This window comes from Zonotrichia albicollis, chromosome 1, assembly GCF_047830755.1.
Source record: "Zonotrichia albicollis isolate bZonAlb1 chromosome 1, bZonAlb1.hap1, whole genome shotgun sequence".
NCBI classification, from domain to species: domain Eukaryota; kingdom Metazoa; phylum Chordata; class Aves; order Passeriformes; family Passerellidae; genus Zonotrichia; species Zonotrichia albicollis.
Window position 1 is genome coordinate 78,438,170 of NC_133819.1, and position 13,787 is coordinate 78,451,956.

Here is a 13,787-nt window from a genome sequence, read left to right on the forward strand (position 1 = left end):
CTCTGAAGGTGCTGCAGAACCCCAGGGAAGATCTTAATGGGATTCACCAGTTCTGGATTTAGAGTTCCGAGTAGACTTGTCTTATCTAAACATGTATTTTGGGTGCAGTTAAAACCGTGGCCATGGTCACTCTCTCTTTGGACCAGCTGCAAAGTCCAGTCCACAGACCAAATATTTATATGACAGCAAGCTGCAGATCCATATGCAGGGGGTCTTGGTCATCCGAGACAGAATGTAAGCAAACAGCAAAGACTGAGACTATATGTTCCAGCCTGCACAGGTGAATGAACAGCAAATTAAATATGGGGCTACCCTGAGAATAAAGGAGGAACTAATGTGTTTATACATTTTTTATAAACATTTTTTCACTTTTGTAGCCTTTTTCCATTCTTTCACTCTGTTCCTCTTATTTTTTATTTTAAAATAGCTTTTCTGGAAGCTATTGGCCTATAGGCTAGTCAGCTCCTGAAAATGTGAGAGAAAAACATTCCATCAATGCTTCCTTCCCCTGTTATGTGTGCTTTCTTAAGCTCCAGTTTCTGGCAACGAAAAATTTATTTTAGAATTCTAGCTTAAATTTAAAAATATCAGCAAGAGGATATTTCCTTTAGCATGCAAGAAGGATCTAAAACATTATTTAATTGTACTTTCCAGACTCAGAAACCAAATTCAAAGTAGTCGTCTTTTTTATTTTTCTCAAAAAGCTGACCTCCGATAATTTAGTGCTCTGGGTTAGCTTAGCTTCTTTAAGAGTTACAAAAACTTTCAGGCATCAAAAGTCACCATCTTGATAATTCATATTTCTATTCAAAAGGCATCAGTATTTTTAAATTAGTGTGCAAAACAGAATGAAAGAGAAGCTGGAAAAAAAAATCTATGTGTGCTTCTCATGGGAGAATATCTGCATATGCAGTGTATGAGACAGTATAAAGATACAGTGGGGCATTTATTTATTGCCATTTACATTGCCTTTTATTTATTCCCCTGTGTTACACAAATCCAAATTTTGCATCCCAATTATATTTATACTGAAAAATATTTTTTTTGTAAAAAAAGGCAAACCACCAAAACTAAACCTCCATCATCCTTTTTATTTCTCTAGCTGACCATCTGCCTGCCACTTGAGGGGGTTGAGTGAATAAAAGAAAATAAAGGGGTATAACAAATTTTAAAAAGCCAGTTGGTTTAGGTAAGTGATGTACCTGGTAGGATTTAACAAACCAGTTTAGATTAAATGAATGGTTCTGTATCTTTTAGTCATACATAGAAGCAGATAAAAATGTCACTTGTGTTTAACCATGACACCTCTGAGTAAAATGTTACCTGTCATATTCTATGTGAAATAGGTTTGAAAGGTTTAATGTTTTTATCCACTGAGAGACAAGAAAAAAATCTATGTGATTTCATGGTATTTAAGCTGTGGATCAAAAAGAAAGAAAAAAACCAGCACCTGAGGTTTCTATTCCCATACAGTTGTAGTATTAAAATGAATTGTTTGAATTGCAAAAGTGTTTGGAAGCTAGACCAGTCTTTGAGGTTCAGGCAAGTTAATTAGTGCAGGAATAGTTCTTTTCATAGCAAATGAGCACTGTGGCATTTTATGTTATCAGTAGCTGTAGTCATTTGTGCTAAGGAGTGGCTTGATTGCACAGAGCTTCACATTGGTGCAGTCACAAGCCATTAAAGAGCTGTTCCACAGCATCAGTAATGGCCATGGGACAGACCAGCCTTGGTTCTGTAGTGGAAGGCATCTGCTACAAACCACATGCTAAAAAGGAGAGAGTAGAAAAATTCTCTGACCAGCTTAAGGAAGTGTTGTGACTAGGAAAATCATAGAAAAATATTACCAAATTTGGTATCTGCTGGAAGGGCAACATAGCATGACAGAGTGCAAGCAATTTAAAGATAGGAAGGATCCTTAATTGCAGTGACCACAAGACTGCAAAATTTAAAATTCTAAAAAAAAAAAAAACAAAATTACCAAGGCAAATAGAATTACATGGACTTGGGGAGAAACACCTTTGGATTGTTCAGGAATCTTCTTGGCAGGATCCCGTAAGAGTCTGATCTGGAGAACAGAAGCACCATGGGGAGCTGATAGACCTTTTAAAGACAATATCACCAGTTAGAGTGGTCTATGCCAGTGTGCAGAAAGAAGCCACACAGGTGTTGCAGAAGACCCATTGGAGTGAACAGCAGAATCTTGCCTGAAGATGAGCAAAACTAGAATGTACACAGAAGGTAGAATCTGGGATGGGCTTCCTGGTTATTTCCAACAGAGGCATTGCCCAAGCGTGTAGAGGTGATGTTAGGAAAGCAGTAGCTCAGTTGGATCAAGATCTATAAAAGAAACAAGACTGACTTTTGTGACTACATTGGCAGCAAAAGGCAGCCTAAGAAAATTGGGCCCATTGCTCCAGTGGGGCAGAGGATTTAATGACAAAGGACATGAAAAAGGTCAAGCTGACAAAAAGTTCATGAATTTCAACAAAGGTGAATGCTGAGTCTTGGATCTGGGCTGGAATAATCTGCCATGCAGCAGTATGGCTCTGTGCCAGCAGGGCAGAAAACGTCTTTGCAGAGAAGGTCATGGGCAGGTCTTGGTAAAGAAAGCCAAGAAAAGAAAGACAATTGCATTCTGCAGAATAGTTGTAAGAAAGAAGCCAGTAGGCCAAGGGGGATAAACCTCTAACTCTATTAAGCACTTGTGGGACTGATCTGGAGTATTGTGTGTGGTTTGAGCACCCATTTACATAAAATACGTTGATGTCTTGGAGCAAACTGAAGAAGCTACTGAGATGGTGGGGGTGATCGGAGTACAGAATGAATGAGAAGAGGTTAAGAGAGCTGGGTTTGTACAGTCCTAAGAAGATAAGCTGCAGGGAGGGTCTTATTTTTCTCTTCAGATACTAAATGACAGGGAAGTGTACAAAGATGGAGATAGATTCTTAATGGTGCATGAAAAAATAGCAAAATACAATGGGTACAGCTGCTGCATGAGAAATTTTGGTCAGAAAAAACATAAATATAATGAGAAGAGTCAAACAGTGGAACGGGATTGCCAGTTCCCATATGCAATCTCCACATTAAAGATATACTAAACGTGACGGGACAAGCACCTGAATAACCTGATCTCCTTGTCCTTACTTTGAAAAGAGGTCCCATGAGACTACATAACTATACTGCTCTTTGGACACTGCTTAAAATAAGATTGACTGTCAAAAAAACCCGAAAACCAAAACAGTCATGAGTATAAAATAAATATTTAAAGTACCTAACTTTTAATCTTAAAGTTTGCTTTATTGTTTGAATGTGAAACTTTACTGTATTTCTAAAAAAAAAGATAGAAACTGAAATGCAGCACTGCCACTTTGTTTTTAGCACAAATAACAGAAGATGTATGGAAAAGCTCTTGTTAGGAGCTCCTGAGTTTTACCTTCTGTTTTTCAGAAAAATGCTCTATGCAGAAATACCGAGATAAGCACTGAAGATGCTTCTGACATTTTCTGAATTGCACTGTACTGTCAAAAAAATTCAATATTTGCTAATTATTTATGATGGGTCCACAAATTAATGGAATGAAAACCAATCATACAGTGCTGGGGTTTTGACCATATTTTGATTTTTCACAGTTGCTCAAAGATCAATACAGCATTTTGTATGACAAATATTTTTGTTACATCAGAACATCATTAAGTAAAAACCATTTCCTCCATTCTTATTAAAAAAAAATTATGACTTTATTGGAAGTAGACCCAGGATTTTAATATCACTTTGTCATTTCACTGCACAATTTAAACAGAAAGAAATAACAAAAATATTCCTAGTTAACTTGAAAATGAATTTCCAGTAAGCATTCTTAGTCACTAATTTTTCTAGCAGTATAAGTGTGTTTTCTTTCTAGTAAAATATCTGAATATCTGAGGATATAAATAAATAAACTCCCAGTAGTAATTAAGGCTGACATGGATTTTAACAGAGGCATTGAGGTTTTTTTGTTGATTTGGTTTGTTGTGTTTTTTATTTAATCCAGTCAACTGAGTACTCTTATCTGGACAAAATATTCCAATGCTGCTAATTTGCTAGGAACTCTGGGCTCTAAGGAAATACATAAATAATAGCTAGAGGTTTATTTCTCTATAAAGAACAAAACAGGCCTGTTTCCCTTTAACTCTAATGATTGTACTGTACTTAGTGTCCAGCCTTTAACAATTTTGTAGATAAAACTTAATTTCTTTTGATGTGCCTGAAGTACATGTATGTATTTATATTATGTCAGTAAAGGAGTATAAGCATTATTTATGCCAATTAAAAGAAAGAAGTATTTATAGAAATTTATTGATAATTGTTGATACTGAAGTAGAGGAAATATAAATTTTTATGTGTTGTTAACTGCAACTTCAGCAGCATCTTGATAAACCTTAGAGGCTTGACTGTCAAAATTGTCAAAATTATAGCCAGGGACACATTAATGGCTGTGGTGTTGTTGTTTTCTACCTTGAGATGGACTGAGGGAGGTGACCTTACTGCGAGATTTATTGTAAGACTTTGTGCAGGACAGAGGATCAGACTGTAGCTATAATTTTACTTCCCATTAGCTGTCAGTTAAAAAATCTGCTGGGAAGATGTCCTATTTACAGATTTCTTTGTAGTACAGCCTAAAATTACATATTTGAGCATATTCAGCTGACAGTTACATGAAAGTAATGATACAGTTGAGAGGAAATAAATACTTTGAAGCCAATGAAACTTAGTTCCATAAGTGAATGGAAATTTTCTAACAACATGCCCTCCATGGAATGAATATAATTTAAACATAGATGAAACCAGAAATAGTCTTATATTATACATATTGAAGGGCTATTCTAACATCAAGCAGCATGTGATAATTATTTTTTTACAGTTTTATTCTTGTTTATTCTGCAATTTTCAGTTTGCATTGTTTTGCTCAAAATATTGCAGGCTAATGACTTTCAGACATGATAGTCAGGGTGTGGTGTACCTGAGAATCCTCTAATAACTTCTTACAAAATGGTAAACTTGATTGATTGACTCAACTACTTTGCAGTAATCATTGAGGGTGGAGTGGAGAGGAGGAGTTAGTCGATGGTTGGGAAGATTTTGAAATTGGCAGACGATTTTCTCATTGAGTTCAAGTCAGCTTCATGCTGTGTGAACCATCAGCCTCTCTGGCTTTTGCGAAAAGGATGTCAAATTCTTTTCCTGAACAATTTCAGTCACAGATGCAAAAACATGGCTGTACAATTCAAGGGCATTTATCTTTCAGTTATACTGAGAGATGGGAATGTCCAGCTCTAAAAGGGATGTAAGCTGTGGGCAAGGAATGGTTTTCTGGATCAGTGAGAATTACATGTTTGGTAGAAACAGTGAATGCCTTTAGAATCTGTCCTATGAGGGAAATTAAGATTGAAATTATTTTACTCTGTTGAGCTATAAGGCTCTGGGTCCTGACATTAGAATAGATAATGATTTTCAGTGATGGAGAATCACTTTATAGAGAGACCCACCCAGACAGCAAGAGAAGCTGGAGCAAGCTTTGTGTGTTTTATTTTTTTCAGGCTTGGGGGTAAATTGATGGAGTTAAAATATTTAAGAGAGGAATGGCAGCCCCTCCCTATTAACTTAAAAATCAACTAAACAATTGTGAATTGGTACATAATACAGAGGTAAATGAATACATTTTGCAGGGTAGTGTTTTGTTGGGTTTTTTTTTGTTTGTTTGTTTGTTTGTTTTGTTCTGGTTTTGGGTTTTTTTTGTAAAATTTTTTGTTTTATTGTGTGTACTTTAATTATTTGAGGTATGTATGCAGATATCTCTCTTCTAAGCACCACAGAAGTTGTATTGAAAAAAGGAGCTATTTTCTTTTTTTTTTCTTTTTTTTTTCCCCAGCATATTTTGTTACTGGCTATTCAAGTCTTTGGTCAACATTTTGTCCCTTCTTTTTGATCACAAATTATGAACATAATGTCTAAAGATCCTTATTTGGGAAACCGTTTGAGCAAAAGCATTTGCTTTTTCTCAGGGCTATCTCTGTGTTAGAATATACACTAGGAGGAAGGATAGGTTAACTTCCAAGGTGTACATTCAAACCAATATCTTGTTTGCATCCCAACTGCAACTCTGTGTTCAGCTAAAAAGAAAACTCATTACCAGGTTCCTCCATCTGATTTGCACACTGTTTAAATAGGAACAGGTTGCGTGATAGCTGTAGCAAAGAAAAGGGAAGCAATACAGTGAATATACAAGGAAACTCATCTGTTGTTTGAAATGGCAGTTTCCTAACATAAAAACAGGAGCCATTTCCACATCCTTGAGATTAGAATGGTGACTGCCATTGAAGAGCACCATGTCAAGTCACTGAACTATCTTCCTTGCAGATCTCTATTTTTCATGTGATTTTAGGACTGCATGGAAAACACTGGCAAATTAATGAAGGTTACTGTTTAGTGGAAAAATGTGCAGCAATATAAAATAATAAGGAAAAAATAAGAAAGCAGGACTAAGAGAACTTAACCTCTTTAATGACTAATTGTGCGTAGTAAACTATCCCAGTTAGCCACCCTTGTGAGTTAATTATCCTTGCAGATGGTCTTTTCTAGCAACAGGAAAGCATTTTTTAGCTCTACCTTATATAATGTTATTTAGTTATTATCTAAGTGATCTTTATTAAAATAATCTTGAATTATTTTAGAGCCTGTCCCCTAATTATTCAAGCCTGAATTTATATGAGTAGTCCTTTCTTTCTGCATTGCAGCACTTGTAAATGTAGGATGTAAGAACTTTGAGATTGTAAGTATATGGTTTGTGGATTTACACAAACATCTTTGAAAACTTTACACCACTGAAGAACATTTTTAAAAGGATTTCTTCCTGCTATATACAAAAAATGATAATATTTAATTTTTGTGTATCTGATTGACATTTTTTGTAGAAATGCTTCTGTCAAGACAACAATTGTGCATTTGAGATTGAAATTATTTTAAAAAGCCAGCTTTGACTATGTCCATTAACAAGTTTTTGCTTACCTTTTTCTGAATCCTTGAAGTAAATCCTGTTTTAGGGAAAGTAGATATTAGTGTGAAAGAATAATATTTGCAGCTGATTTAAACCTTTACTGCCATTTATAATTCCATTATTTGCTCTAAAGCATCTAGATGTCAAACCTCAATGCAAAATCTATAACAGTTATACTTCTATAAAGGTAGAGGCTTAAGTGTTTACCAGAAAATCTTACTGCATTCCAGAGGTTCCTCAAGGTCAACAGCAGTCACTAGGAGATGCTTCTGTTTCCATTGGCCCTGTAGTATCACCTTTGTATATCCATCCTCACTGCAGCCTCAGAGAAGGAGGAAGAAATCTGTCTGGAGTTCTTGTTAGGCTGTTCCAGGACCCAGTTCATAGACTTTAGACACATTAAAGCTTCTGTTACTCAGTTGCCACTAATCAAACCTAACAAAAGCAAAGTTAAGGTTAAATTCAAGTGCTTGCATCTGTCTATAGCATTCAAAACAGTCTAGACCACATAGTTTATTAAGCTAAAGTGAGGAGTGTTGCAGTATCCTTGCTGCACAAGCCTTGCATCAAATAGTTTGTTCCTTATTCCTTGAACTGAATTATATATATGATGTCAAAATGGCAGGCAATCTTACACTGTTTCTGCTTGTATTAAACATCAAATTACACTTGCTCAAAAGGTTTTGTAAGGTAATTTACAAAGCACACTTGGTGGCCTCGTATGGTGGTCTTTGCATATAAGTGAAGACTGTCTAACAATCTGTACTTTAAAACTGTGTGTTGCAAAGATCTCTGTAGAATAACTGAATTATAATATTTCATTGGGACCAGATGTATTATGTGCTGAGATCACCCTTATCTACATATAATGTAAAAGTAAACTAACAGGAGCACAAGAAACAGCAACAAGTGTTCATGATATATGAAAATGTGCAAAAAACTTGATAAAGAAATTACCAGTTTGTGCTTATTTATTGGCATTACTGCTGAAAATGCCTGCCTGAACCGTGTTAGGTGTCTAATTCTGAAGAACTTACACAGAGAGATTGAAGAATTTTGATTGAATTACTGTCTAACTGTACTCTTGATATCAGAACTGTTCACCAATCCCTTTCTTGGCACAATATTTTCTTGAAGGTTTAAAATCCATGATAGAGAGAAATCATTTTGTTCAGCCATATAGTCTATTTTTCACTAAGGGTTTGCATCATCAGAGCTATATAGAAAATTTTACCTGTGGACAAGTCCCTGGAATTCCCTGCAAGGCTGCACATTTAGTTTACAATTTCTGTATCAGGAGAATGCATATGTTTGGTCTGTAGACAGAGCAGCACTGGCTCTTGAAGGGTAAAGCTAAGTCATGTCATTACATGAATCATTATATTCATTAGCATTCATTGCCAGAGGGATTTTGTTCACTTGAAAACTTTCAATATGTGACAAAAAAAACCCTCTTAGAACAGCAGAAACCATTACTTTCCTGTGTTTGAATTCAAGCATAACAGTTCACAAGAGACCATCTAGCATACTTATAGCATATACCATACTTCTGTACACCAGCCTAAGGGAATTGGGCATTAAATATTTTTTTTTCTGTGAATGATCTGTCATTTGTGTGAACATATTCCTCCCCAGTTGCAGGACTTGGTGTTTTTTCTTGCTGCAATTCCTGGCATTGCTCTCTATCCATTTCCCCTGCCTGTTGACATCCTACTGAGTGGCAGTACAGCCATCTGGTTCATCTCGGCTCCCCACACCCACCACTGGTTTTATATCAGCTGCAATCTCCAGAAGAGTGGACTATGTCCCATTTTTCAGGTCATTTATGAAGATCTAAATTGTGCTGTGGCACCTGGGGTACAGCACTGGCTTCCAGCTGGACTTTGTGCTGCTCACCACAACCCTCTCTGCCTGGCCCATCAGCCAGGTTTCAATCCACCTCAGTGCACTTACATAACCCATACTTCCTCTGCTTGTCTGTGAAGATGTTACATCAGTGTCAAAAGCCTCCCTGATGAGGATGAAGTAATCAACACCCACTGCTCCCCCCTCAGCCATCAAGCTGGTCTCCTCATTTATTGAAGGGAATCAGGATGGTTAACCACAATTTCCACTTCATAAATCCAGCTGACTGCTCCAGATAATTTTTTTTGTCTTTCACGTTTCTGGAAATATTGTCCAGTATTAGATGCTCCATCCCAGTGGTGGAAGTGAGGTTGATGAGGCTATGGATTCCTGGATCTCTCCCCTTGGCCTTGTTGTATTCTGGAGTGATATTTGCTTTCTTTTAGTCTTCAAGAACCTCTTCTGGTTGCTACACAATAACCCAGCATAACTGTGGGTGCTTTCTATCAGACTTCATGGGTTTAAGTATGTTCAGATTATTTAAACTTTCCCTAATATGGTTCTCTTCCACCAATGTCTTCCTTACTCCAGACTTTACCATTGGAAAAAGAGGCCTGTGATTCCTGAAGACTAGTTTTCAAAAAAAGACAGAGCTGCAGAAGTCATATTTGCCTCAAGGCAAAATACTTAATCAGAAATATGTTGGGTTTGTGTCATTTCATAGAAAGTTTTTGTAGACCATTGCCTGAATTTCTATTAGAGTGTTGTAAATCACAGGTTTTCTAGGCCATGTGGGTGTTATATCCATGGAGTTAGAAGTCTGCCTGCACCATGTGCTCATGTCTCAGTGTCATAGCATAGGGCACCAAAGTGCCATTGGGTTTAAAGATTGCTGTGCATGGAATGCAAAAACAGCCTGGAGGTTTCAGAGGTTACTTTACATCAATGTACTTTGGTTTTTTCCCTTGCTCTGAGAATTTAAAAATACTGATGTCAGATGGTAGCTAATTTTATTTTTTCTGTTCACACAGTGACTAAACTACACTGAAAAGAGAGTTAAGTGACTTACTTAGCTTGTAAGTGACTTGCTTATTTCCTGTACTTGAAATTTAATGTTTTTATGTTGTGTAAGCCTATAGTTAATGTTGATTATGTGTAACCCTTAGATAATGGCTTTCTAAAACCTGCTGCACATTTGCATGGCAAATATATTCCCTGAAATGATTTATAGTTATTCTTTTATACTTCAAATCTTTTTTCCTTTCTCCCAGCCAGTGGAGGGAGAAAAGTTGTCACACTAAAAGCCTGACTTTGTTCCGCACTTGCACATGCAATCCATTTGCTCGGTGGGATTCCAGCTAAGTATAGAAACAAGAACATCACACTGGGGGATGTAAGCACCTAACAGAGACCTGAAAGCTTCCAACCTTAAGCTTTGCTAAAGGAAAATGATCTTAGTGATCTTACTCTGCTGTATTTCAGGCAAGAATTAGAGAAAAATGAAAAACCTTGTTTTGCTCACTGCAAACTTACCTGATAATATATGTCATATTATTTTAAATTGTTATCTGTATCTTGTATTTTCTTCAAGACACAGAAGGTAGTGTTGAACTTTACTTCTTTTCTTAATCTGCCAGGAGCTTTTTTGTTGGCACAACTGGAATATGAGTTAAATATAACTCCTTGCTCTGCTCAGGGGTGTGTAGCAGACCACAAAATTTAGTGCTGTGTGTTCTGCTCTGTACCATGAGCTTTAGCCCGTTTCGCCAGTAAGTCTGCTGCAATTACTGAAGCCACTCAAGGAATGAAGCCTCTCACTTTTCAAGTCAAGGCTTTGATTGCACCCTATTTTATCTAGCACTTGGTCAAAAGATGTACTGAATTGTTTCAGACACTTGTTTTTTTCTTTAATCATAAGTGAAAGGAATAAGCACATACAGTGTTTGTTTCTCCCTAGTAATAATAACTTCTGTATAGTGGGAGACATGACTTAAGAAATAATCTAAATAACCTTTTCAGAAATAGCATTTCAGCAGTTTAATTTGATTCCCAGAAGTTGTTTCCTAAAAGTTACCTCTGTCAGTCACTGGCAGGACTGATGAATATATAATCAATCTTTCCTCAGCAAGCACTGAAAATACATCTGTTAGTTAAACTGTTTTCCTTTCTCCTGTGCCCACATTTTATAAATGTTTTAGACTTCCAGAGGATCATTTTGGATCATTCTGTCAGCAGAGATTATAATTAGGGGTATTGTAACTGGATTTGTGATGCTACACTGTAATTTTCAACAGAACAATTGAGAAAATATTAATAATGATACAAAGCAGATGGACAGTTCATACTAACTATATTCTTCATTAAAAATTACACAAATTGCAAGATTATGAAAGACATCTGTAGGAGTACAGAGCATTCAGCATCTTTTAAGAGATACAACACATTAATATTTTCAAATATAGTAATGGCTATCTGAAATCATTTTATAAGATTTTTATTTCTGCCCAGGAATAAAATATACACTGGTAAATCTAAGCCATTTCTGGAGGGTAAGTGTCTAGTCTTGATTAGTAAGTATATCAGTAGCATGAATAAACTCACACACAAAAAAGAAAGGATGCAGGATGAGGAAGGCAAGCTGGAGACCAGAGAGAAATAAGCAAAGTTAGTGGATTGTTCTAAAAACTAGACAGATGATGCTTGATGCTGCAATATTGTCTAGTAGAAATTGTGGAGCCCATTCTCATTTTAGAACAAACAGAAAAATCACTGACCTGAACCCAAAAACCTGCAGGAATTACCCTAATGCTTTTAAACAAAGTTATAAACTCATCTCTCTTGCTGTCACTGTGAGAAGGTGAATGTTTCTCTATTTGATTGAAACAAGCATAGTTACAGTCACTGATGGAATGAGGCATGCTTTTTTCACTAGTCCCATCCAACCTGACCTTGAATGTTTCCAGAGGTAGGGCGTCCACAACCTCTCTGAACAACCTGTTCCAGTGCTTCACCACATCATTGTAAAAAGCTTCTTCCTTGCATCCAGTCTAAATTTACCTTCTTTTAGTTTCAAATCACCATCCTTTTTTTGATATCAACAGGCCCTAGTAAAAGATTTGTCACCACCTTTCTTATAATCACTCAGTGTTATCTACAGTAGAAGACAGGAGTCTTGCAGCATATCTCGCTTGTGCTTTTCCCTGTGATCTAATGGCAAAACTGGTCCATAGCCCCATGGCCTTACTTTTCCTCTTTTGTTTTTTTGTTGGTGATCTGCAAATTCCTTTGGCTTTTTCTCTCTAGGGGTTCTGATAAAAAAAGATAGAAAAGTATTTCACCCTTTCTATTCCTTGACTTTTTTCGCAGGCCTCTTCTAAAATATTGTAGCAATAATATTTTATTTTCCCTGGAGTAGCCTTGGGAATCAGAGCATGGAACAACTCCAATAATGTCTTGGTTTGTGCCCCTCCATTTTGTCCTGACTCCAACTCCGTTTTCATTTTGCAGGAGCACACACAGAAATGCAAAGTAAAACACCTGTACTGGCAGGTGTCGTTCTGGAGATGAGAATTATGACATTAAATTGAAATAGGTGAGGAAGGCAAATTAATTAAGCACCTGATTAAGTACTCTATCTTCAGAAAAGAGGCTTTTTTTTTTTTTTAACAGGATCTCTCATCTCTAAAATCAGGTTTCCTGCAGTGCAAGAATACAAATGTGAATAACAGAAAGTTGAAAAAAGTATTACTGCCAATGAAAAATAACTTAAAAAAAATTATTTTCTAGATAAAAATTTAATTGTAGCTTGGCAAGGATATGAAGTTGGTAGCAGCTCATCTGTGTTTCTGTCCTGTGCAAAGTTACTCAAGTAGAATGAGTAGAGATTCAGATCTCATTTTATCTGACTGTTGCTTGCATGTAGATTTTACCCCATGAAATTGGGCATGCCTCATTTTTCTGCTTTTAATATGGAAATAATAGCTACTTTCATGCAGGGAAGGTTTCTCTTCAAAAATACATCTTTTAATACATTTTTTAATACATTTCCATCTCTGCAGTACAGAGGCTGTCTCTTTGCAGCGTGTAAGGAGTGATTCTGCAGTGCAACACATGAAGGGGTCTTCATGTTGTCTGTCAGTATTGCCACCAGCTGCTGTGAATAGAAAAAACATTTTGTAGCTGGTGTGGTCTTGACAAGAGTGTGAGAATGATACTGACTTTTAGAAAGCAAACTGTTCCTATTTCATGTTTTAGTCATGATGCATTTTACATACCTTGTGAAACAGAATTGTGCTCAACACAGTGGCATGTCTAATATATATTATGTTTGAAATGACTCTTTAAACTTTAATTTTTTTAATCTGGTGTTTTGTAAATGAGGCTTACTGTAAATTGGAGGTCCTGCATCACACTAGTGTTATAGGAATAATGCCAGTACAATTTATTTGTGCTAGAATCACAACTATTAATAACTCTGTTGAGCAGCCAATATTAGCACTGCATTGCTTACTCAAACATCTGGGGAATGCTAAGCAATCAGCAGCTTTCAGGTACTTCAGAAAATGTGTTTCTTACAATTGCCTTTTTTTTTAATTGCATTTTCTCCAGGGGAAATTTTCAGGTTTTATATAAAAAATAAATAAAGCAAAAGTGTTTTCAAAGAAGCTTTATTTTGTATCCAGGTGTAAACATTTGCATTTGCAAATAAAAAAAAAAGATACTGATATGGTTGATGATTGTAGACAAACTTGGCTAATCCTTTAATACAGTTGACCACTGGAGAATGCATTAGAAAATATAATTAATTGTTGAGTTATTGATAGTTCACAGTTTGATAAAAAGACAAACAATTGAGCTGGCTTTATGCTTCTTTTTTAGATTTTTAATATAATTTTTTGGTATTTTT

The 13,787-nt window shown here is 36.2% G+C and overlaps 1 protein-coding gene across 16 annotated transcripts in view; it reads left to right on the forward strand.

Annotated features, from left to right (window-relative positions):
• CDH18 (cadherin 18) overlaps nt 1-13,787 on the forward strand; it is a 491,833-nt gene that overhangs the window by 296,357 nt on the left and 181,689 nt on the right. Inside the window, exon 2 of one of the 16 annotated variants that reach the window (XM_074545369.1) lies at nt 12,389-12,473. The exons of 14 other annotated variants lie outside the window; for them this stretch is intronic. The gene's annotated coding sequence lies outside the window, so the exon portion shown is untranslated. Of the gene's footprint in view, nt 1-12,388; nt 12,474-13,787 lie in introns of those variants that run through there. One more of the 16 variants, XM_074545322.1, reaches the window with a different exon arrangement.